The sequence below is a fragment of the Balaenoptera ricei genome, chromosome 17 (assembly GCF_028023285.1).
Source record: "Balaenoptera ricei isolate mBalRic1 chromosome 17, mBalRic1.hap2, whole genome shotgun sequence".
In the NCBI taxonomy this organism is placed as follows: domain Eukaryota; kingdom Metazoa; phylum Chordata; class Mammalia; order Artiodactyla; family Balaenopteridae; genus Balaenoptera; species Balaenoptera ricei.
Window position 1 is genome coordinate 34,170,353 of NC_082655.1, and position 25,576 is coordinate 34,195,928.

General features: G+C 45.1%; 1 pseudogene; it reads right to left on the minus strand.

Annotated features, from left to right (window-relative positions):
- Positions 1–22,116: 22,116 nt before the first annotated feature.
- LOC132351720 (large ribosomal subunit protein eL8-like) lies at positions 22,117–22,926 on the minus strand (annotated as a pseudogene).
- Positions 22,927–25,576: the final 2,650 nt, after the last annotated feature.

Genomic DNA, 25,576 nt, shown 5'->3' on the forward strand with positions numbered 1-25,576 from the left:
CTAAATACGGGGAGTAGGCCTTTGTCTTGTGAGAATGACGTTGGGGAGGTTCTTATGTTGCCAGGATGTCCCCACCGATCTCATCGGGTTATTGTTAAGATTAGATGAAATAATTCTTTAGAAGCACTTTGCATTGTTAAACACACTATGAAAAAGAAGGCCTGATTATTAACTAATTCTCTGCTCACGTCCAGTGGCTAACGGACCATTATGAATGCCAGGAAATACAGATTTAACAGCCACCAGCTATATGCCTTAAAAAAAATGTCTGTCATCGCATTGGCATCTCCTGCTCCAAAAAAAACAATTTCCTCATTGCTGTGGCATTCTGCACAGCTGAAAGAGCCACACCAGTAATGCCCGATTGAATTAATACTTACTATAAATTAGTTTTATAAAATATGTCTCAAGTGTCTTGAGAGGTTCAAACAAAATTGCTTTTTACAGGGGTGAGAGAAAAAGGCATCAGAAGTGCAGTTCTGCATATGTGGACTATTACGAAGCTTCCTGATTTTGGTGGTATCCTACTGAGGGAACCCTAAAATAGAGCACTTGGGAATGAATGAGATAAAATTGGTCTTTTAATGAAAATTATCAAATTGTGTCAAATTCATGAGGTTTGATCCTAATTTTGAATGTTCTCATACTTTCTAAGCACTCTTAAAGGTTACCCTAGCTTGCCCCACTTGCTAATGAAAGACTGGGATATTTCATTTGTGGAGGGTGATTTCCAAGCCCAATCCTACAGGCTGGTGGCAGAGAAAATTGTTAAACTGATGCTAGCATAATATACCAAGCATAATAAAGTGTGAGTCATTTGGCAACTCACCAAAAAAAGAAAGAAAGAAAGAAGACAGAAAAAAAAGAAAATTAAGAAATTTAAAGTCTACAAGGAAAGGATGAAAGGAGACCTTACCTGTGTCCCCATCAATGGACAACTATATCTAAAAACTTTATATTGTGTCTATAAGTCTGTGCTCACATGCATGTACTCAAAGCAGAATATTAAAAGAAACTCTCAAATTGTAGGGAAGGATCAGAAAGACCCTACCAACTCCTGACCTCATCTAATTCTTCTTAGACAAGAGTATGATGAATGTAATAGTTAAGAGTTCTGGCTTGGATGAACTGGTTTGCAGGGCAGAAACAGAGACACAGATGTAGAGGACAAACGTATGGACACCAAGGGGGGAAGTCGGGGGGTGGGGGTGGTGGTGTGATGAATTGGGAGATTGGGATTGACATGTATACACTGATGTGTATAAAATTGATGACTAATAAGGACCTGCTGTATAAAAAAAATAAATTAAATAAAGTTCAAAAATTCAAAAAAATAAAATAAAAAAGATCATTATTACTGGAAAAAAAAAAGAGTTCTGGCTTGGAAGTCAAACTGTTGGGTTTGAGTCCCACTTCTTTTTTTTTTTTTTTTAATAAATTTATTTATTTATCTTTGGCTGTGTTGGGTCTTCATTGCTACGCGCGGGCTTTCTCTAGTTATGGCGAGCGGGGGCTTCTCTTGTTGCGGAGCACGGGCTCTAGGTATGCGAGCTTCAGTAGTTGTGGCATGTGGGCTCAGTAGTTGTGGCTTGCGGGCTCTAGAGCGCAGGCTCAGTAGTTGTGGCGCACGGGCTTAGTTGTTCCACGGCATGTGGGAATCTTCCCAGACCAGGGCTTGAACCCGTGTCCCCTGCATTGGCAGGCGGATTCTTAACCAGTGCACCACCAGGGAAGCCCTCCACTTCTACTTCTGATGGCAGTAGAGATCTCTATTTGTCCTGTAGTATCTATTCTCCCTTTCTTCCCTGAATTTTTAATGGACATGTGGCCAAGGTGAAGACTACATTTCCTAGCGTCCTTTGCAATAAGGTATAGCCATGTGACCACATTCTGGCCAATGGAATGTGAACATAACTTCCAGGTCATCCCCTTAAAAGGGGCAGGTTTCCCCTCCATTTTCTTTCTTCCTCTGTTGAAATACAGAAGTAACATTGCTCCTTGATCCATCTTTGACATGGAGGAATAGGGTACCCCCTCTGATAAGGCAGAGCAACATGAAAGAGGCCTGGGCCCCAACAAGGTTGAGCTACCTTATCAGCCCTAGCCAGCTCAGGATGAGACTGACATGAGAGAGAATTAAACGTCTCTCTTGTCTAAGCCATTGTTACTTCGGACCTTGTTAGTAGCAAAATTGATATCCTACTAGAGTAACTGTGATTAAAAAGCAAGTTACTTAACCTCTATGGGCTTCAGTTTTCTCATCTGTAATATATGGAAAATACAATGACAATAACAACAACAATAATAAAAATACCTTCCTCATAGGGATAGGGCATGTCAATTGATTAGATGAGTTTCTGTCTCATGGTGAGTACTCATAAGTGTTAGCTATTATTACTAAAGTAAAATTATCGAATGCCGATTATATGCCTGGCATGATCGTAGCCTCTGGTAGTTGTAAGTTCATCCTCTATACAGCCTTCCTCTTCTCATTGGTATATGAATATCTTTGTTCAACTACTAAACACTATTATAATTATATTTGGTGTGTATCAGTTGTATCCCCTGAGTATCGCATGGTGTATTTTTTTAAACAGCTATCCTGTGTAGATTTCAGAGTATGACTTTCATTAGTTAAGATCCAGAAGAAGCTTAAAGTTAATTATGAAGGGTGGTATGTATAGACTCGCGGGAATTCAGTGATAGGCAGCTTTGAGATTCCATTAAAATCAGGATTTATGTTTATAATAGGAAGCTGAGAGGTCACACGGATAAGCTCAATATATTCAGAGCTGATTTCCTCTCCCAGGCCCTCCCCAAACTCAATCCTCCTCCTTTATTATTACAATCCACTTTACCCACCAAAAAGAACTCAGCCCCAAGCACTGAAATCAAAAACCTATATGTAGCCCCAAGCACTGAAATCAAAAACCTATATGTGTCCCCAAGCCCTCGGGGCTGAGCTGCTTCTGGTGTGTGAAGTAACACAATGCTCCTCCCAAAGGCACTCATGTTTGCAACCTGCAAAGAACTTTCTGGAAGGAAACAGTGAGACCTAGGGCCTCTCTTTATAATATAAAAGTTAATATAATATCCCTGCTGGACTTGGGCTGAGGTTGGCTGGCCGGAAAGAACAGAAGTGTCCCCGAGGGGGCTCAGGGTCAGAGTGGGGTTCTGTTCTGGAGAGCTGACTCTGGGAGCAGTACCAGAGCTGGTGCCCTGTGGTCCAGCCACTTGACCCCATGGGTGAGCCCAGGGAAAATGGCTAAGAGTGTGGGTCCTCTTGGCTGTGGAGTGGTCACATCTAAGCATCACACAGGGCATCTCCCTCCTCAGCCTGAGACTGGGAGCCTCAGCGATGCCTCACTTTCTACCGTGTTCAGGGTCTGGCCTAGACTGCTGTGGCTGGCTGGCGTTCGTGCCTCAGTTACTGCAGTAGGTCCAGGGATGGACGGAGCCTCCTGAGAAGATGAGGCCTCCCCGCTAGATGACTTTCTGCTTGGGGCCCTTATACCTTTAGCCACTGCAGAGGAGAAGGGCTTAACAGTAGACATAATGGTAACCAGGACTGACTCCTTAAGACCCAATGAGTTCCCCTGGGGTTTTGTAAATGTATTCTAAGAAGGACCCCCAAAAAGGAAAGGAAATAAAAGGAGGAAGGGAAGAATGTATCATCATATTTGCTTGAATGCACATTTAAAAATATCTCTGGAAGGATACATAAGAAACTAGAAACAGTGGTTAGCCTTTGCACGTCCGGGTGGGAATTGAGCAGATGGGGGAGAAGTGAGAGGAACGCTCTTCACTGTCTTCCTATCCTGTCTTGAATTTTGAAGCATCTGTGAAACTGAAGTCAAAAAATAAAATAGAATAAATTAAAATAATAGTAAAGTAAAACGATGTCTTCAGATAATGTAGGGAGGCTGAGCAAGGATGCCTAGAGAAGAGAAAGGAGGGGGGAAGCAGCTACAGACCCCATTCCCATTGCAAGTCTGCGGTTCCCACAGCTTTGTCACAAGAAGGGGGCATGGGAGGACCGGCTGTCTTTCAGCTCTGCAGAGCCGAAAAGAGATGTGACCTCATTTTGGACCTCGAGCTAGTAAAATAGCTACAATTATTATCTTGTCTCTGCTGCCTCTGAAACGGCCCTTGCGTCTGGGCTTTCTTCGTCTCTCACCTTGGTTTCTCTGACAACCTTCCAGCTGGCTTCCTTGTGCCAAGCTTCTAATCCCTCAAATCCATCCACCAATCTTTAAATTTTTTTTGCAGAAATGAAAACCTGATTGTGCCCCTCCAGGAGCCCTCCGTGGTTAACGTCCTCCTGCAGTTGCCCATGGAGCACATGATAACACCTAAATTCCTTCTATATCCTTGCAGGATCTTGCCACTCTCCCACTCACCCTGCTCTACCCACACCTGGCTGCTTGTGGATTTCTGGATGGCCCATCATGTCATGCTTTGTGGCTTTCCATATGCCGTCCCTTCCCCCTGAAGTCCCTCTTTGTGTCTTGTCGCTCTGGAAAACTACATTCTTCCGTCAGGATTTGGTTGAAATGTCATCTTGTCTCTGTGACCCATGATGGCCCCTCTTCTTGCCCCCAATCCTGACCCCGGTCACCCCAGAACACATTGAACACATGACTATTAACATTTACTTTAATCTATTTGTATTATTTCTACATTTTTATCAGACTCTCAGCCTCCTGAGAGCAGGAGTTATGCCTTATTCTTCTTTGTATTTCCAGTAGACGGAAGAAACTGGGGTTATAAATGGATGAAAGTTTTGTTCTGAATTAAATCCTCAGGGTTGGCTACAGAGAACAACTGTTAAGGTACCCTGAGGATAAGCTTGCCTTCCAGAATTCTGTAAAGTTGGCTCTGTCCCTGTCTAAATAATGATGAAGCTTAAACACTGCAATTGGCTCTGTCCCTGAATAAACAATGATTGGAGTTTAAACTCTAACCAAATAAATCCTTAGCTCACTTTTTTTTTTTTTTAATGCTTAAGTATTGAAGGAGATGTGGCCTTATATCAAGGAACGGAGTGGTTTTATGTACTGTGTGAATGCTTTGAAAGTCAGGACATGTCCCATTCCTTAGTAACAGCACAGTGATACTGTAGCAACAGGTAGAGTCCAATAGCAACCATGTGTGGACAGATTCACTTTGGGGGAACTCCAAGGAGTAGACTAGTGGTGTTTTCAGTTCCAGCTTGGAGAGCCAAGTATGGTTTTCACATGGTACTCCTCTCTGTAGGGTAGTTATGGTGACTATCAATGGAATTATAAACTGCTGAGATGAAACCCCACAGAACTTTTTATATACTTTTTTTTGGTGATTTTTTAAAAATGGTACTAAAATATACATAACAAAATTTATCATTTTACCCATTTAAAAGGTATAGTTCAATGGCGTTAAGTACATTTGCAATGTTGTGTAACCACTATCCATTTCCAGAACTTGTTCATCACCCCAAACAGAAACTCTGTCCTCATTGAACTTTCCATTCATCTCCCCCTCCAGCTCCCGATAACCTTCATTCTACTTTCTGTCTCTATGAATTGGCCGATGCTAGGTACCTCATACAGGTAGAATCATATAATATTTGTCCTTTTGTGTTTGACTTATTTCACTTAGCATAATGTTTCGAATGTTCATCCATGTTTTAGCATGTGTCAGAACTTCATTCCTTTTAATGGCTGAATAATATTCCATCATATGGGTATACCACAATTTGTTCATCCATTCATACATTGATAGACATTGTTTCCACGTTTTAGCTATTGTGAATAATGCTGCTATGAAAATGGTGTACGAGTATTTGAGTCCTTGCTGTTAATTCTTTGGGGTATATACCTAGAAGTGCAATTGCTGTACAATATGGTAATTCTATGTTTACCTTTTTGAGGAGCTGCCAAACTATTTTCCACAGCAGCTGCACCAGTTTACATTCCCACAAACAATGCACAAGGGTTCTTTCTTTATATCCTTGCCAACACTTGTTATTTTCCCTTTTTTTTTTTTTTTTTTTTTGGTTATAGCCATCCTAAATGGGTTTGGTAGTTTTGATTTGCATTTCCCTAATGACGAGTGATGCTGAGCATCTTTTCACGTGCTCACTGGCTCCTTGCATATCTTCTTTGAAGAAATATCTATTCAAATCCTTTGCTCATTTTTTTAATCGGGTGTTTATTTTTTTCTTGTTGAGTTGTAGGAGTCCCTTATACATTCTGGATATTAATCCCTTTCAGATATATGATTTGCAAATATCTTTGCAAAATTTTAAGATTTCATCCAAAAGAAAGTAGTAATGTTATACTTAGTAGCCATCGAAGTGGTGATGCCCAGGCTTTCCAATGCTAAAATGAAAGCTCTGTTACCAGCCGGGCAATACATTTCCCTCCTGTCAGCACCTCAGAAATGGGGGCAAGCAACCAACAGCAACAGGTGGCAAGAATGAGAGCTCAGCAAGGTCAGGGTGGGAGGGGAAGGATGACCAGAGCTGGAGTCTTGTTTTAGGAACTCAGAGGGTCAAGGGAACAACCTGGGTTCTCCCTCCCTGTGCCCCTTGCTGCCATGGATGTTGACTGGGAAGTCTCTTCTGACTGCTTCTAGAGCCTACTCAGAAACATCACTTACTGAATTTGCCACCTGGAGGCACCCCCCTCCCCTGCCTCACCTCCCGACCCTGTTCCCCAGTCAGGAGTCATGCAGTTATTTTAGGCCAAGCTTTCTTTTCACTTTGTTTCTGGGGCCTCATTCATCCAAGGCTGACAATGGAGCTGGTAATGAGACAGCTAAAAGTCCCCATCTCCCCCAAACAGAGCTGCAGTTAAGAACAAGGGCTCAGGTGTCAGTTGTAGTACCATTTTTTTTTTTTTTTTGGCTGTACCGTGTGGATTGCAGAATCTTAGTTCCCCGACCAGGGATTGAACCCCAGGCCATGGCAATGAAAGAGCCAAGTCGTAACCACTGAACTGCCAGGGAATTCCCAGTAGCGCCATGTTTGAGCTCAGTTTTTGAAGAAACTGGCTGCGTTTGAATCCTGGATCCCCTGTTTATGAGCCCCGTGATCTTGGGAAATCACATCTCTGTGCCTCATTTTTTTCATCTGCCGAAGGGGGATAATAATAGGATCTACATCAGAGGGCCAAGGTGAGGATTAAATGACAAAGTTCCTGGAATGTGCTTAGACCAGGGATGGCACATTGTGAGGGCTTAATAAGCATTAGTTATTATTATCTTCACTCCCTCCAAGGTTCCTCTTAAGCTCTGGAATTGGCACTTTCCTGTGAGTGACCCTAAATGCTGTTCCTCCTGTGAATTTCTGCTCTGCACCTGTCCCGGATGGCTGACTGCATGTTCTACGAATAGGTGATGATGCTGCCAAAGGGGTCCGGGACTCACCCCCGATGACATTACAAACTGAGTCACAGTGCCCAGGTACCAAGCGAGAGAAGAGGGTGCCCCAGGGAAGGTGAGTCACTCAGCGCCACCCCCTGCAGAGCACCCACAATGCTCTGTGACATTCTCCATGACCACCGACAATAACATCGTCCTCACCTGGGAACTTGATATAATTTCAGTGTTCTAGCCCAGAGCCAGTTATGGCAGCAGCAACCCAGCCACGGATAGGTCTGGCATGCCCGGGAAAAGAGGCCTGAATGGATACCCTGACTCAGTCCAGAATCACTATGGCAGAGCAGCTAAGAGTGTGGGTACTGGGCTCAGGCGGCCTAGATTCTTACCTGGGCTCTGCTATTCATCAGCTGTGTAACGCGGGCAAGTAGCTTAACCTCTCTGGACCCCAAGTGTTATTATCCGTAAAATGGAGATCAGGGTACTAACCACCTCATGCTCTTTTATGAGGATAAAAAGAGTCAATACATGCGCAGGACTTAGAACAGTGTCTGGTGTACAGTAAGCACTCTCTTAAAAATGTATGTGATGCTCTGAATTCATCAACCGCTAAACGCACAGTAATGGAAGAAAAATGGAACTATCAAAGAGAGACAGATGGAGAGGGTGACCCCAGATCCAGCAAGCAGCATGTCTGGCTGTGCGGTGAGGGAGAAGATAGCGTGGTGCCACGCCTTGGTGCTGGCACTCAGTGGAGAGGTTGGCCCTCACTATTACCGGGAGACACCTGCACAGCCGGGTACGGGGAGGAAGCCGAGGTTAGGAAGGATAGAGAAGCCTCACTGGGGCTCTTTAGGGGCTACGTATTGGGAGGTACCCCGGATGGGGCATTCATTCCATTCAAAACATCTTGGAAGAAGACCAGTTTATATTTGCATATGACTTAAGCAACATCAACTTCATTGTTTCCACCAGCCTTTAGCTGGGAGATGACATTAACACAAATTCAGAAACCCTTCCCTGGCTCTCCACACCTCTGCCACTTCCAAACTGGGTTAGCATAAGGCAGTGGCCAAGGGTGCTGCCTTTTATGCTCCTCAACAGGCATGCGGGGTCTGCTCTTCTTGCCTCCACTTAGTGTCCCAGGAACACCTCCGCTTGGCCCCGTGGTTTCCAGCTAGTGGACTGCCACTTCTCAGGTCTCAGACCCCTTCTGGTTTTGACACTTTGGCAATGACTGCCTTCCTGGCTCAACTGGCATCTCCTGGCACCCACCCTTGTTAAATCTATCGGCCTGAAGCAGCAGTGCACCCTGACGCTGCAAAGCTCAGGGCTTGAGAATCAGGTGAGAGTCCAAAGTTGCTTTCAGTTCCTACTGGCCATGTGGCAAACGACTCCATCTCTCAGAGCCTTAGTTTCCCCATCAGCAAAATGGGAATCACCGGCACCTTCTAGCACTGTGGTGAGGATTACAGGAAATAAAGAAGTGTTTAGGGCACACCTGGCAGAGTGAGTGCTAGATAAATGCGAGCTCTTCTTAGCAGGCGTTGGATGGCACATCTAGGCCCTGCAGCTGCTCTTTTGAACCCCTCCTCCTTCCTTTCTGCCAGGCACCAGGTTTTAGGATTAAGGTAATTACTAACGTGTTGACATCTGGGTGGGGCACAGGTACATTTGGAATTACAAATCAGTTTGTGACAGACTACTTCAGCAGTGCAGATTGTGGGGAGTCACTGGCCCCAGGCAACTAATTGCTGCTGTCTTGTGAAGTAATTTGAGTTGGGGCCCCAAACACTAGGCTCTGTTTTTGGCACTGGGAAGTGCGCTGACCTGGGCAAGAACTCTAAAGGAACCCACCCACAGGAAGGGGCGGATCCGGTCCCTTTCTGTTCTCCACGTTCCAGCTGGATTACTTGCAGCTGGATTACTTGCGAGGGTTGGGGACAACTGAGCCAGAAGCCGTAGGTACTAGGATTTGTTTTTTGGCACCAGGGGAACCAGACCTTAACTGACTGTTGTACCCACTCCTGCAGGGCAAAACAAAACAAAATCCACCACCACCAACCCAGGTGTCTTTGGCCCACACTGAGCACGGCTACTCTGACGAGGGGTGTTGGTATTTGGTGACCTTTGACAGCACTGGAATGAGCTCTACTTGTCTTCCAGGCAGAAACAAAATAGAGCTTGGGTCCTCTAGCTCAAAGGAAAACAGTCTCTATCTCTTGGAGGTCAACCTCCTCCCTTTTCGCCTAGCACAAAAGGGTCAAAGGTGCCCATGCTTATCGCTCAGCCAAATCCAGCTTTTCTTTGCCGAAAGCAAGCTTTCGGAACTGGCCACCCTCCACTTGTTACAGGTGAACCAGATCATTCTTCCTGGAGTCCCCTGGGGCTACTGCCTTTGGGGCCCAAGAGCCCCCAGAGGTCCTTCCCACCAGGAAGCATCAAGCTCTGGCCTCCTGGCTTCATGAAAGTTGGTGTAACGTGGCCGTGTGTACTACATCACACTTCCTGTGTGAAATCCAAACTGGAGCTTTCTGTTGCATGGGAGGAGGCAGAGGAAAAGGAAAATTCCCTGTGGCATTTCTAAGTGGGGCTGTAATTATATACACAGATGTATTATATCCTCTAAAAACAAAACTTGTGACTTTTTTTTTTTTTTTTTTGCTTCCAGTTAACCTTCCCTGAAAAATCTCCTAAGAGAGTCCTTGATACTGGTTTCCCCTCTTTCCCTTTCCCTCATCTTTCCTTAGTGCCTTTGCCTTTGCTCCCCTCCACAGACATTTTTGGAGGCTGGCAAATCAGCCCTATCAGGCAATTGCAGAGATCGGATATGGAAGTAAAGATGGTTGGACATACAAACATTGCCACAGCTTCAAATTTCGCACAGTATTTTCTAACAGCCAATGCCTCTCTATGGGAACAGCAAGAGAAATCTGAGCCACTGGCTTATGACTCTTTTCATGTCTTTAATCCTCAAGCCCACCAGCTCTCTGCAGGTCTCTTGGGGCAATCTCAGAAGCAGCCCATTTGACCCAGGCCTCTCTGCTCTGTCCCTCCCACAGTGGTCCAGCAGGACCTGGAGTGACCTAGAGTGCTGACATCAGGGCTGGAGCAGTTACAACACTATGGATAAGCATGAGTATACAAGGGCCCTGGGCTGGCAGGTCCCTAATGACCAGGCAACACATAGCTGAGCCCAAGAGAACTGGAAGAGGAACAAAAAAGGAATCCAGAATCTCCCCATCCACAAGTCCTTAGGCATGTGACATAAAATTCATATTTTAAGGCAAGACAAGAAAAATCTAAACATAAAAATTCTTCTCTGGGGAATTTCCTGTCGGTCCAGAGGATAGGACTCTGCGAGTCCACTGCAGGGGCCATCGGTTCAATCCCTGGCAGGGGAACTGCGATCCCGCATGCCACGCGGTGAGGCAAAAAAAAAAAAAAAAATTCATCTCTGCCCTTTGGCCTCCCTTCTCCCCTCACTGTGCATTGTGTATCTGCATTATACTTCAACCAGACCTCCCCCACGAGCAGCAATACCTGCTCAGCCATAAAGAGCAACAACAAGACAACTCCTTAAAAGATAACATTCTTTCTTGATCTTATAAGGGGTCACATGACCCACCACGATGATGAAACTTAGATCTGGATTATGTAAACTGTCAATAATACGTCATTTATGTACAGCCCTCTGTGTCAAAAAACTTATATAACTGTGCCTTGACTTCTAACCGGCGGAACAGTTCTCAGAGCTTTCTGATGTGCTCTTCCCGCATTGTAATCCTCAAATTTGGCTCCAATAAAGTTTTCCATTTCTTTCTTAGATCGACTGATTAATTTGTCATCGACAGGTACCTTCTTTAAGAGGTGGGTGAGTAGAAACTTCTCCCCATGGAGGGGCTGGGCTGCATCTGAGGGGCTCCCTGCCTTGAGGGGAGACTCAAGAATCCCCTTGGCATGCAGGGAAGCAAGACCTAGAATTTCCCTGGGGCTTATCCTGAGTCACTCATTCTGCCTCAGCTTTGGCATTGGAGGGGAGGCACCAGAATGGTGTGAAACCCCTCCCTCGCCTCCACATATCTGCCCCTACCCAAGAAGGAGAAAGCTTTTCTTCTCTTACCTATGGGAACCTTGGACATAAGTGGTTTTAATTTATCTGTTTTCTTTTTCTGTGAGTGTTGGGAGCCACAAAAAACAAAACAAAACCAGGAGGTTTGTTGTTATTACTATGGAGAATTTTTTTTTTTTTTTTTACAGTTAAACAAAGGCAGAGAAGAACGTCTCTAAACTTTTTGCTCAGAGGACTAAACTTGAACTTCCATCCTTGAAGGATTCTTGGAATACTGTTCAGGTAAGCACAGAATCCCCACTTACCCCACAGGGCTCTGAAACTTTGCTGCCCAGCCCCTCCACGCACGCCAAACAGACACTGTGTCCCAACCCAAGAAGCTGAAAGGCTCATGAAGCTTAATCAAAAAATTATTAAGAAGAAACAGAAAGAGTAGCAAGGCCGCAGAGGGCTATGATGAATCACACCAACAGCAGCTCACACTGTTTTGCATGCAGCCACTGTGCCCACGCTGCTACCCGGGTTATCCCACTTGACTATCACCACACATAGGAAGGAAGCATTCTGTTTAGCCCATTTTACAATTCTTGAGAATCAGAGGCAGGGTAAGAAAGCGGCCCAACGCTCTGTTCCTAGAGTCACACAGCCAGGTTCAAATCCTGACTCCATCAGTACCTGGCAGTGTGACCTTGGGCAAACTACCAAACTATCCCTTGCCTCAGTCTCCTCATCTGCAGAAGGGGGATAATAATAGTACCCAGAGTTGCTTCGAAGAGTAAGTGAGGGGGGCTTCCCTGGCGGCACAGTGGTTAAGAATCTGCCTGCCAATGAAGGGGACACAGGTTCGAGCCCTGGTCTGGGAAGATTCCCACATGCTGCGGAGCAACTAAGCCCGTGCACCACAGCTACTGAGCCTGCACGCCACAACTACTGAGCCCGTGTGCCACAACTACTGAGCCTGCACTCTTAGAGCCTGTGAGCCACAACTACTGAAGCCGGCATGCCTAGAGACCGTGCTCCGCAACAAGAGAAGCCATTGCAATGAGAAGCCCGCACACTGCAACGAAGAGTAGCCCCTGCTCACCGCAACTAGAGAAAACCCGCGTGCAGCAACAAAGAACCAAAGCAGCCAAAACTAAATAAGTAAATTTTATTTAAAAAAAAAAAAAGAAGACTAAGTGAGGTAAGAGACACAAAGTGCTTAGGGCAGTGTTTGCACACAGTAAATAATGTTTTATCATTGTGACCTTGTTCGTTCAGCTGGCAGGCCAGAATTAGACTCAAGTTATCTGGCCACCAAGGCCTCTCGCTCCTGACTGTGCAGGTAGATTCTAGGAAGCAAGAAGCCAGGGCCCGCTGACAAAGCCCCAGGGCATAGCCTGACTTGTCCAGCTTCGGGCACCTCCTGCTCAGGCAGGTCCAGGTCTCCCCTTTCACGCAAAGGCAGAGCCGCAGCTCAGACACATCTGATGTCAGCAGTGAACCTCAACACACAGGCGAAACCTGCGAGTGCCCATCTTTCCCCTCAGTGGCCAGCTTGTGACGCAAAACCCTGCTCCAAGAACTGATTTTGGGAGGCCTTCACTGTACCTTTCACCTTGGTGTCCTGCCAAGCCCTGTGCTTGAGGCGGCCTCATTCTCCAGCTCTGGCCTCTCAGGCACCACTCTTTTCCATGAACAATTCAATGAGTTCTTTCTTCAGCCCAGCCATGCATCAGCGAGGCCCAACACGGGCTTGGCTCACCACCTCCAATCAGTGGGATTGCTGGACTCCAATCACCAGTAGGGGTGGCCCCCTCCCTGCTGGGGGCTGCTCTTTCCCGGGTGTTCCCTTGGCTGGTACCCTCACCCTGGTAACTATTCTTGAGGGATTTCTGTGATTGTTATTAAAGCAACCGCTCCTCCCCCTCCTCCATCCCCACACCCCACTGTCAGGTTGGGCTTCCCTGATCTCAGGGAAATAGACCTAGAATTCAAGCTCATGTTGCTGCTTCATGGAGAGGCTCAAGGGACACCAAGGAAAACCCAGCCTTTCATGGTGGTTGTGAGGCCTGGAGATATTTATGCAAACTGTTTAGCACATGCCCAGCAAATTATAGACTTTCATTAAATAACCTAGATGCTATTGTTATTATTTGCTGTGCAATCAACCTAAAAGCAGTCCCACTAAAACAGAGCGGGAAGACTGCAACTGCACCTCCCAGAGTGTTGCCCTCTTACTGTGATGGACTTTTCCTTCTCTAGGCTGCCTCTGAAGTTCAATGCCAGTTGGGTTCCCCTACAGGAACTTCTTGTCATGGGAGGGGAAACACACAGGTGATTTGTTCCACAACTTGCTTAGGGTCATCCATTCTTAGAAAATAAGGCAAATAAATTGAATGGGTGAGAGGAAGCACTACGTGTTTGGGAAGCGTCTATAACAGTGTTGGTTGCAGAAAGTAGGGGTGAGGTAGAGAGGGGGCAGAGCAGATATGAAAAATGGGAAGGGTGTTCCAAGGCACCTTCATCTGCTTTGCAGTACTGTGTAGGACCAAGATGACAGCTCCATTCCCCCTTTCATCCTCGGAAAGTCCTATGAGGTGGGATATTATTATCCCATTTTCACTTGAGAACACTGAGGGGAGTGGCCAGATAACTTACCTGAGGTTCAACAGCTGTTGAGAAGCAGCATTGAGCGCTGAGATTCACCCCAGGTCAGCCTGAGCCAGAGCTTACGTGCATCCTTCCCAGATTGCTGTCTTCTCCATAGTGGTCCTGAGGTAGGGAAAGCAAGAAAGATCTGGAGTGAGGTAGCCTGATTTCCATTTCTTGACCCAAGCTACAAGAGGTGGGACAGCACTGCACTCACCCCCAACACAGCGCCTGGCTACGGTAGGCTCTCAGCAAACACTGAGTGGGGCAAACAATGAGAACCGAGTTCAGGTGAACTCTAGCCAGGCCATGGAAGTAGGGCAGACAAATACCCACACTAGGAGTGCCATTTACATCTTTTCTAAATGCTCTTTATTTGCTTCTCCCACAAGGATCTTGAATCAGGAACCCAGAGAAAAATGCAATTGTATAGTTTGTTTGGGAACCATTACTTTTCATTTATTTATTTATTTTAAATAGACAAAATAACAGTGCCCATGAGATGCCTATAAAAATAGCGTTGACCTAAATAATGTATATGTAATTTACAATGATTTCTCTTTCATTCTAAGATTCTTATTAGAATTAATACTTACATTTGGGGGCTGGAAAGGATCTTGGCATTTTTCTGATCAAAAAACCCCATTTCTCAGATGGGAAAGTTGACACAATATCATGTGGTTTGTCTAAGGCCAGGCTCCACGGAGCAACAGAGCTGGTTAGAAGGCCAGGGCACTTCCTACAGGTCACAAGTTGTTGTTTTTTTTTTTTTTTTTTTTTAATTATTAGCACCTTTAATTATTATTTATTTATTTATTTGGCTGTGTTGGGTCTTCGTTTCTGTGCGAGGGCTTCCTCTAGCTGCGGCAAGCGGGGGCCACTCTTCATCGCGGTGCGCGGGCCTCTCACTATCGCGGCCTCTCTTGTTGCGGAGCACAGGCTCCAGACGCGCAGGCTCAGTAGCTGTGGCTCACGGGCCTAGTTGCTCCGCGGCATGTGGGATCTTCCCAGACCAGGGCTCGAACCCGTGTCTCCCGCATTGGCAGGCAGACTCTCAACCACTGCGTCACCAGGGAAGCCCACAAGTTTTTAAACTGTGGAGAAGAAGCCACCAGCAGGTAGTAAAATTAATTTTATAAATTACAACCCACTTTTATTTTTATTTTTTAAGATATTTTTTAATAGATTTCATTTTTTAGAGCAGTTTTAGGTTAACACAAAAATTGCACAGAAGGGACATTTTTAACTGATGAACTGATATTGATACACGATTATTAACTGAAGTCCATTGTTTATGTTAGGGTTCACTGTTCCTGTTATTCTATGGGTTTTGACAGATGCATAATGTCATGTGTCCATCATTACCATATCATACAGAATAGTCTTGCTGCCCTAGAAATGTCCTGTGCTCCGCCTATTCATCTCTCCCCCACTCCTCCTGGACCTGTAATTCAATTTTTTATACACAAGATAGAATAGAATAAAAAAATCATAGTGCATACCTCATGGTATGGATATTAGTTCATGAAACTTTTAGATATTTGTAAATACATGTGTATTTGGGTTAAAATATAAAATATATTTCTTACTATAGATTGAAGAGAAAAAAAGTTTGAGAAACACTGCTCTAAGCTATCTTTTACTTAAAATTCTAGGGAATAAATCCAGAAAATGAATACACAGATGGAACATTTCTTATATGAAACCGAAGCAAGAAAAACACATAACCAAGAGACATTACAAAAATAAACAAGCATAAAAAATGCTCTGAAGAGTGAGTACATAGAGGTCAGAAAATTACTGTTTTTCCCCAAATCAGTTTTGATTTTAGTTTTCACTGGGACTGCAAATCATTCAGATTTGAAGACTTTAACGTTCTCAGAACATAAGCTACAGTTAAGTGTGTGGGGGGAAGGGGTAGGAGCAAGGGTTGCCTCCTTGCAAACTGATTCTGTTCAAAGTTTCCAAAACTGTTAGGTCCGGATGGTAATCAACATAGAAAAAATTCTTTTCCGGAGGGTTTTTGAGGTTTGTTTGGCTCTACAGCTTCACATTTCTTCCTTTTTCATCAGAAAAATCACAGAACAGGGATGCTGTTGTATTTAACTTCATGTCATATCAGGTGCCTGAAGATTTCTAAAAAATTTGAATTTATGCTTGAGTTAGATTCCTCTATTTTTAAAAATCTCCTTTCCATGTATATCGATGCTTCATCTGTCCAGGAGACATGTGGAATCTAGATATACCAGGGTGTCTAAGAGAAAATCCTGATTTCAAACTCAGAATTGCATTGGCTCATTATGTGGCCTGCAGGTAGACTAGGGTTTGAGTCCCAGGTTCTACTAGTGATCCCTGCGTGAGCTTGAAAAGGAATTCTCTCCTAGGGTTCTTTTTTTAAAATTTTTATATATATATTTATTTATTTATTTGGCTGCGCCGGGTCTTAGTTGTGGCGTGCAGGATCTTTTTAGTTGTGGCATGCAGGATCTAGTTCCCTGACCAGGGATTGAACCCAGGCCCCCTGCCTTGGGAGCACAGAGTCTTAACCACTGGACCACCAGGGAAATCTCAGGATTCTTTTTTAAGAGTGACGTATAAAAATTCCATATTAAATGATGCTAAGATTATATTAAGAGCTTCTCCTTGTATGAGTAATGTGCTGGGCTAAGCCCTTTGCATGTGCTTCTAATCCCATCAAGAATCCTATGACACAGAAATTATTGTACTCATTTAACAGTTGAATAAATTTAATCTCAGAAAGCTTAAGGAGCATGCCCAACACCACCCAGAAAGATAGTGGTTAAGCTAGATTGGAACCGATGCCTGAAAGAGCACGGGCCTATTCTTCTGTGTGCCCCCAGGGCCTAACACAGTGCTCCATACGTACGTAGAACATGCTGAGTAGATGTTTCTTGAAGGGATGACTGATGGATAAGCAAAAGCTCAGCAAAGATTTGGGGGGGGGGGGATAAATAAGATACTACTACTAGTACTGCAATAATAATATATTATGCATATAATAACATAATATACTACCACTACTTCTATATCTGTCATTCACTGAACACTTATTTGTGACAGGCCCTATGTTAAAGGCTTTACATGCATTCTATTACGTACAGAATGTACATAAAGGAATTAACATAGCATATGATGTCAATGTTACTAACATTATTACATATGACTATGATGGGAGCTATCAGCATTATAGCAAAAGAGCTGAAAGTTATGATCTCTTCCAACACACACACTTGGTGCTTCTCTTGGAGCGGTATTGAACAGGTCCAACTGAGGGTCAGCTCTTTCAGCAGTGAACCAACGCCAAACCTGGTTTCTCCTTCCGTCTCTTTTTCAGGTGGGTGCAATTACAACACGCTGTGTTGGTTAATCCCTACGTCGTATAAGGACATGCTTTTTGGTGTGAGGGAGGAAGGGGGTTGCGTTTTTGTGCTCGCGCCTAGTTTGCATAAGGTGCTCTTCTCTTTCGGGCTGAAATGAGAAAGAAGCCATGTGGTCTGATGGCGGCAGCTGGGAGGAGAAGGTGGTGACTCAGCAGGACTCTGCGTGGAACAGTGCAGGGCAGCTCTGGGGAGCAGCACGATCAGCCTCCCCCTAAGCCATGTGTGGGCTGCGAGCTCTGAGCAGAATCAGCCTGTCAGGCAGCCCTGGCCGGTAGGAAGGACAGGAAGAAAGTTGCCTGTGGTGGGACCTGGTCAGGTTGTGTCAGTGGCCTTGGGGACACCATGAGGAGGTTCTGGGGAACAGGACTGTGCGGCATCATGCTAGTACTGAAAGTTCTTTGTGACCCAAGATAGCATATTTTTAAAGTGGGAAAGTACCAGGTATTGCTCACAGGTCTAGGTAGGGTCTTGAGCCTGTAGCCTTGAAGTTAAACTTCCAGATGGTAACTGGAATCCTTCATGAAGCACATGCCACAGGCAGGAATATCATGCATATTTTTAGAAATATAGCACTTTATCATAACCGGAGGTCTTCAATCTAGTGGTCCTACTATTGAACTCAGTATCAGTATATTTTGAAACAGGACTTATATAAATAGAATATGAAGTCACTGTTACCTCTAACGACTTGAAAGTTTTTCAACAAAAATTCTCATGGAAGAGATCTTGGAGTGTATTCATTCATTCATTCATTCATTTAGAGTGTATTCATTCATTCATTCATTCAAGCTACAATTTATTATCCTTTTTAAAAAATACTGGACTTCCCTGGTGGCGCAGTGGTTGAGAATCTGCCTGCTAATGCAGGGCACACGGGTTCGAGCCCTGGTCTGGGAAGATCCCACATGCCGCGGAGCAACTAGGCCCGTGAGCCACAATTACTGAGCCTGCGCGTCTGGAGCCCGTGCTCCGCAACAAGAGAGGCCGCGATGGTGAGAGGCCCGTGCACCGCGATGAAGAGGGGCCCCCACTTGCTGCAACTAGAGAAAGCCCTCGCACAGAAACGAAGACCCAATACGGCCATAAATAAATAAATAAATAAATAAAAATTAAAAAAAAAAAAAAAGGCCTTCCAAAATGAAGGGATAAACTGGAAAAAAAAAAAAAATTTATATTCTCTGAGGTAGCCTGACAGTGACCTGAGTATATAGAGATCTTGGGAAGTCTGTAAAATATGAATAAAAATTCTTTGCCGTATTCTAAGAACTTTAAAAAAAGTTCATGTGAGATAATGTATGGAAAGTAATTGGTAAGTGGTAAAACATGATATGAAATTATTGCGTTTTACCTATTAAAGAAACGAGACATGGAGCGAGCAAAAATTTTGCCGAAAGTCATCATTAGCTAGTTAAAGGAGGGACAAAGATGAGATATAAATTCAGGTGACTGGACACATTACATGCTGGAGTTGATTCAGCAAAACAGTTTCCTTTTTGTAGCCAGGATGTGCGTGACTGTAAGAAACATCAGTCCGACTGAGGTAAAACGGGGTACTTACTGAGAGTATACAGAGGTCTCACAGGATCCAAGGACAGAAAACGAAGTGTTGCTGGGCTCCATGCAGATTGGCCAGAGAACTGGGGAGCCCTCAGGAGCAGGGTGACTCTTCCCCGTGTCTCTCTGTCTCTGCTTCTGTGCCAGCTTCCGCCTTTCCTCCATTTTGCCTTCCTTTCTCTGCTCCTTCACCCTGCGAGAGGCACAGCCTGCCTGGTCCTCCTGGACTTACACCATGGCCGGTAAGCTCCAGGACCCACCCTCAGTTGACAACACTGAAGTCCTTCAGAGAGGAAGGACCTAGCCTGGCTCTTCTGAGGAAACCTGGGCCACACAAGTCGTTTCTGAGCAAATGATTGGTTCTTGCTGGGTCAGGTGTGTGCTCACCCCTGGTCCAATCAGCTGTGCGTTTCCCCGCCCCCATCACCTCCACCGCCCATCCCTAGAAGTCACATTATCTTACACTGTCTTGTGTAGCTATATCTTCCAGAGAGCTGTGGGTGGCAAGGGTGCTAAATTGCCAGGCTGGATGTTATCACATAAAGAGAGAAGGTATTTATAGGGAGACTGTACTTGGAAAGACTTTATGATGTATTTCATTTATGAAATCTAAGCCCCAAATTTCCTGGTCAAAAAAATTCAATTCAATGGAACTCCCTGGCAGTCCAGTGGTTAGGGCTCCATGCTTTCACTGCTGAGGGACCAGGGTTCAATCCCTGGTCAGGGAACTAAGATCCCACAAGCCTTAAAGCATGGCCAAAAAAAAAAAAAAAATTCAATTTAATAAATATTGTGTTGGGCTCTGAAGATAAGACATATATGCCCATAAGATATGCCCACAAATAATTATAATACAAGACAATTCTATGAAAGTTTCTTAGAAAACTTTTAAGAAACTGGGGCTTCCCTGGTGGCACAGTGGTTAAGAATCCGCCTGCCAATGCAGGGGACACGGCTTCGAGCCCTGGTCCGGGAAGATCCCACATGCCTTGGAGCAACTAAGCCCGTGCGCCACAGCTACTGAGCCTGCGCTCTAGAGCCCACGAGCCACAACTACTGAGACCATGCTCCACAACTACTGAAGCCCGTGTGCCTAGAGCCCGTGCTCGGCAACAAGAGAAGCCACTGCAACGAGAAGTCTGCGCACCGCAACGAAGAGTAGCCCCCGCTCGCTGCAACTAGAGAAAGCCTGCGCTCAGCAATGCAGACCCAATGCAGCCAAAAATAAAGAAACAAATAAATAAATGAATAAATATTTTAAAAAAAGAAAACTTTTAAGAAACTTACAAAATTACATGAAAGCTTTAAAAAGGATTGTAAGGGTTAAGAACAGGCCTCCCTAAGGTGTGCTAATTTGGCATGTGGATTCTTTTGTGCTAAAGGCAATGGAGACCCTGTAGGCTCAAGAGAAACTACTGCCCCTCCCTTAACTACCTGGAAGAATTAAAATTGGGGATTTTTCCCAGAAAAAGAGTTATTACCAGAAATAAATTTTATCTAAGCAGCGCCATCTACATGGCAGAGTAAACATCTAATTCCCAGCCATCTGCTCTTCTTATCATTCTGAAATTGCCTTCCTGTCCTGGGAAGTTCCAGGCCCCGATCCCATTCCTTAGCTCAGGATGGCATATATGCCTCATTTTATCTTTCTGTCTCTGAACCTCTCATGTATGTAGGGTTTCCGTATGCACAGATTAAAATTTGATTCTCTCCTGTTCATCAGTCTTACATCAATTTCATTCTTAGACCAGCCAGAGAACCTAGAAGGGTAGAGGTAAGCTTTTCTTCCTCCCAGACAGCTTTTTTTTAAATACATAAATTTATTTTATTTATTTATTTATTGGCTGCGTTGGGTCTTCGTTGCTGTGCGCGGGCTTTCTCTAGTTGCGGCGAGCAGGGGCCACTCTTCATTGAGGTGCGCAGGCTTCTCATTGCCGTGGCTTCTCTTGTTGCAGAGCATGGGCTCTAGGCACGCGGGCTTCAGTAGTTGTGGCACACAGGCTCAGTAGTTGTGGCGCACAGGCTTAGTTGCTCCGCGGCATGTGAGATCCTCCCGGACCAGGGCTCGAACAGATATCCCCTGCATTGGCAGGCAGACTCTTAACCACTGTGCCACCAGGGAAGCCCCCAGACAATTTTAAATCTCCTGGGGGAGTAAGAAAACTTTCACTGAGTAAATGCACTTTGAGATATGTCTTGAAGTTTTCATGAAATTTTTATAGCGTGACCAGGAGGACATATGTGAAGCAGTGGGAAAAGGATAAGCAAAAACTTGGAGGAATGAAACTATGTGTGTGCTCTGAGACAGCAAAAACTACAATGTGGCTGAAGAGCAGGGTGCAGGAGGGAGAAAAAGAAACCAGCATGAATTGACTGGTCTCAAGTATATGCCGGACATTTTCAGATGTCACCGCATTTAATAGTTTCAGCAATCCTTGAGGTGGTGTCGATTGCCCCTATTTTACCAAGTGCACAAAGGCCAAAGCCATTCCCTCCATTGTACCGTGATGAGGATGGGGTGGAGAGGATGGCAGAGAGCAGAGGGAGGGAGGTTGCCTGCCAGGTAACGAGTCCACACTCGACTCCGGAGGCACTGGGAGGGAAGTCATGCAAGAATTCTGGGCCAAAAATGGCCTGATTGCCTCTGAATTTTAGAAAAATAATGCTGGTGATAATGGAAGAATTAAACAGAGTATTCTTTCTCTCTCCTTCATTCATTTAATTAAAAATATATATTGAAAACTTCCTGTGGGACAAGACTGTGGTGTACCAGACCTGTGGGAAAAAATGTTTGGGGTGAGATACAGCCCCAAATCTCATGAAGTTTACAGTCTCTGTGTGTGTGCATATAATACATAGCTCATATATACTATTTTATTTTATTTTATTTTGTTTTATTTGGCTGCGCCACGTGGCTTGCAGGATCTGAGTTCCCTGACCAGGGATTGAACCCAGGACCCCGCAGTGAAAGCGCTGAGTCCTAACCACTGGACCTCTGGGGAATTCCCATTTGAGTTAATTTTTCTTTGTTTGTTTGGGTTTATTTTTGGCCAAAGAATTTTTATTACTTTTGTGTACAGAAAACTCAATAGTGTACACTCAGCTGGCCAGTTTGGTAGGCAGCTCTTTGGCCTTTGCCTTTTCCAGGTTGGCAATGCGAGCCCCTGATTTTGGACCAAGGATGTTGCTTCCCCAGTGACGGCAGATGTTGTCATATCATCATCATAATCAGTCCTGATGGCTTCCACTAGCTTAGCCAGAGCCCCTTTGTCTTCTGAGTTGACTTGTGTGAAGGCAATGGTGGTGCAGGTCTTCCTGTGGACCACATGTCCCAGCCTGGCCATCCCCTTGGTGATGCAGTAGGGATCCCCTATCTTACAGCACAGGGCAGGCAGGAAGACCACCAGCTCAATGGGATCCATGTCATGTACAATCACCACCAGCTGAGCCTTCTTGTTCTCCACCAAGGTGGGGACAGTATTAACCCCTGCTTGAAGGACAGGTGGCCTCTTGGTGGGGACATCCCCTTTGCCCTCAGCTTTCTTCTCAGCTCAGGCCAGCAACCTCTGCTTCTTGCTTCATCTCTGGTCTGTACTTCTGGGCCAGCTTAAGCGGGTGAGTAGCTGTTTGGCAATCCAAGGCCTGGGTGAATTGGTTAATCGCAGGAGGCACTTTCAGCTGCTTATAGAGGATTTGCCACTGCAGCCGGCTATAGCGGGGCCGTTTAACGAAGTGGGTGAGGTCCCTTTTGGGCTGGATGTCCTGTCCAATGCCAAAATTCTTGGGCCTTTTTTCAAACAGGGGATTGATCACCTTCTTGGCCTCCTGCTTCTTCACGGCAGCAGGGGCCTGGGCCACCTTCCTGCCCTGGGCCACCTTCCTGCCCTGGGCCTTCTTTCCCTTCGGCATCTTGAACGGCTGGCAGAGAGAGCTTGAGCTGATTTTTGTATATGACGTAAAGTAAGGTCCAACTTCATTCTTTTGCATGTGGATATACAGTTTTCCCAGCACCGTTTGTTAAAAAGACTGTCTTTTCCTCATTGAATGGTCTTAGCACCTTTGTTAAAAAGCATTTGACCGTATATTCAGGGTTTATTTCTGGGCTCTCTATTAGCTTCCATTGGCCTATACGTCTGTCCTATGACAGTACCATATTGTTTTGATTACTACACCTTTGTAGTAAGTTTTGAAATTAAGAAGTGTGAGTCTTCCGATTTTGTTCTTTTTCAAGGTTGTTTTGGCTATTCTCTTGAGATTCCATTTGAATTTTAGGATGGGTTTTTCTATTTCTGCAAAAAAAGCCATTGAGATTTTGATAGCAATCACGTTTGAATCTGCAGATTGGGTGGTATTTACACAGCATTTCGAATGCACTAAATGTCACAGAATTTATACTTTAAAATGGTTAATTATACATTTTGTGAATTTCAGCTTGATTTAAAAAAAAAAAATTGGGCAATTATACCTGAAGAGCAGGTATGGGGATGGCATGAGGCTGCTGGAAGGTAAAGGAGGTTGCGATCAGAGGGAGGAATATTGGGATTGAAGACTCCAATACTGAATAGTTTAGGACAGGTGAGGGCCCCTGGATTTGAGCAGTAAAAACAGCTAAGGTGACCCAAACCTTATCTCCAAAAACACTGACTTCACAAGGAGATTCAAGACTGCAACTTCAGAAGGATACATGTCCAGTTAGGGATGGTGGCCATCACTGGAGTGGGGTGGGGATAGCTGAGATTATAGGGGAATTTTATTACTATAGTATCTTTTTAAGGAGAAAGAATAATGAAAGTTGTTTTAAAGCTATAATACAGGAACTTTAATTTAGGAAAGGAGGACAATGACCTAAGTGCCTTTTTTTTTAATTGTCGTGGGAGTGGCAGCAAGGTGTCAGATGATACAGGCATGGATAGGGCGTGGGCAGGCCAGCTGACTTAATCTCCTATTTATTTTCAGAGTAATGGTCTGGCAGTAATATTGTGGGGCTGGGAAATGGCCAATCCTGCCTTCCAACCCTGAAGTATGTGAGGCTTGTTAGAGTAAACACCCCTCAATTCAAGACGATAGCCAGGTTTCAGTTAAGGCAAGGAATAGGAGACAGACTGGGGATGTGGAAGGATTTGTTCACCATGAAATGGGGGTTCCAGAGAAAACAGAAAAGTGTGAGAAGGAAAGGAGCAGCTGGGGAATGCGTGTGGGAAGGCACAGGGCAGTTTGGGGACCAGTGTGCAGGATAAGATGGATGACCAGAGGCATTCACATTTTGGCACTTATATGGGATGGGAATAGGGTAGTTCAGTGAGTCATAGTGGCCTTAAAGGCCCAGAAAGACCTGTGATGTCAAGTTTAGTAACAGTGGGACAGGCCTCCTGGGATCCAAACAGGATATTGGACTTCAGCTGGGACTTTGGACAGTAGAATCTGGGTAGACAATAAAACAGCAGTACAAAGTCCCTGAGGCAGACACGATCATGGATAACTCGATCATGGATAACTCGAGGGTCCACGAGCAAACCAGACAAACCGAAGCTGAAGGTTTGTATGGGGGTTTAGAAGGCTGGCTCCCAAGGGTGGGGCTGGGGTCTGAAGAGCCTTATAAGCCAGCAGAGGAGTCAAGACATGACTTGTGGGTGGACTCTGGGAGGCTTCACGCCAAGGAGTACTTCCCAGAACTTCTGCTGCCAGTGTCCTTGTCCCCACGGTGAGCCACAGCCACCCCCCGCCTCTGCAGGAGACCCTCCAACACTAGCAGCCGTGTGGCTGACAGGGTCTTAGTGTTCCGGCCGGGTGTCAGGCCTGTGTCTCTGAGGTGGGAGAGCCGAGTTCAGCACATTGGTCCACCAGAGACCTCCCGGCTCCACGTAATATCAAATGGCGAAAGCTCTCCCAGAGATCTCCATCTCAGCGCTAAGACCCAGCTGCACTCAACGACCAGCAAGCTACAGTGCTGGAGACCCTATGCCAAACAACTAGCAAGACAGGAACACAACCCCACGCATTAGCAGAGAGGCTGCCTAAAATCATAATAAGGTCACAGACAACCCAAAACACACCACCGGACGCAGTCCTGCACACCAGAAAGACAAGATCCAGTCTCAACCACCAGAACACAGGCACCGGTCCCCTCCACCAGGAAGCCTACACAACCCACTGAACCAACCTTACCCACTGGGGGCGGACACCAAAAACAACGGGAGCTACGAACCTGCAGCCTGCGAAAAGGAGACCCCAAACACAGTAAGTTAAGGAAAATGAGAAGACAGAGAAACACACAGCAGATGAAGGAGGAAGGTAAAAGCCCACCAGACCAAAAAAATGAAGAGAAAATAGGCAGTCTACTTTTGACCACCTAGAGGGGTGGGGTAGGGAGGGTGGGAGGGAGACACAAGAGGGAGGAGATATGGGGATATATGTATATATATAGCTGATTCACTTTGTTATAAAGCAGAAACTAACACACCATTGTAAAGCAATTATACTCCAATACAGATGTTAAAAAAAAAAAAAAGATATGATTTGTAAGAAGCAAAGCTTCATTATGGGTTTTTACCAGTGGAAG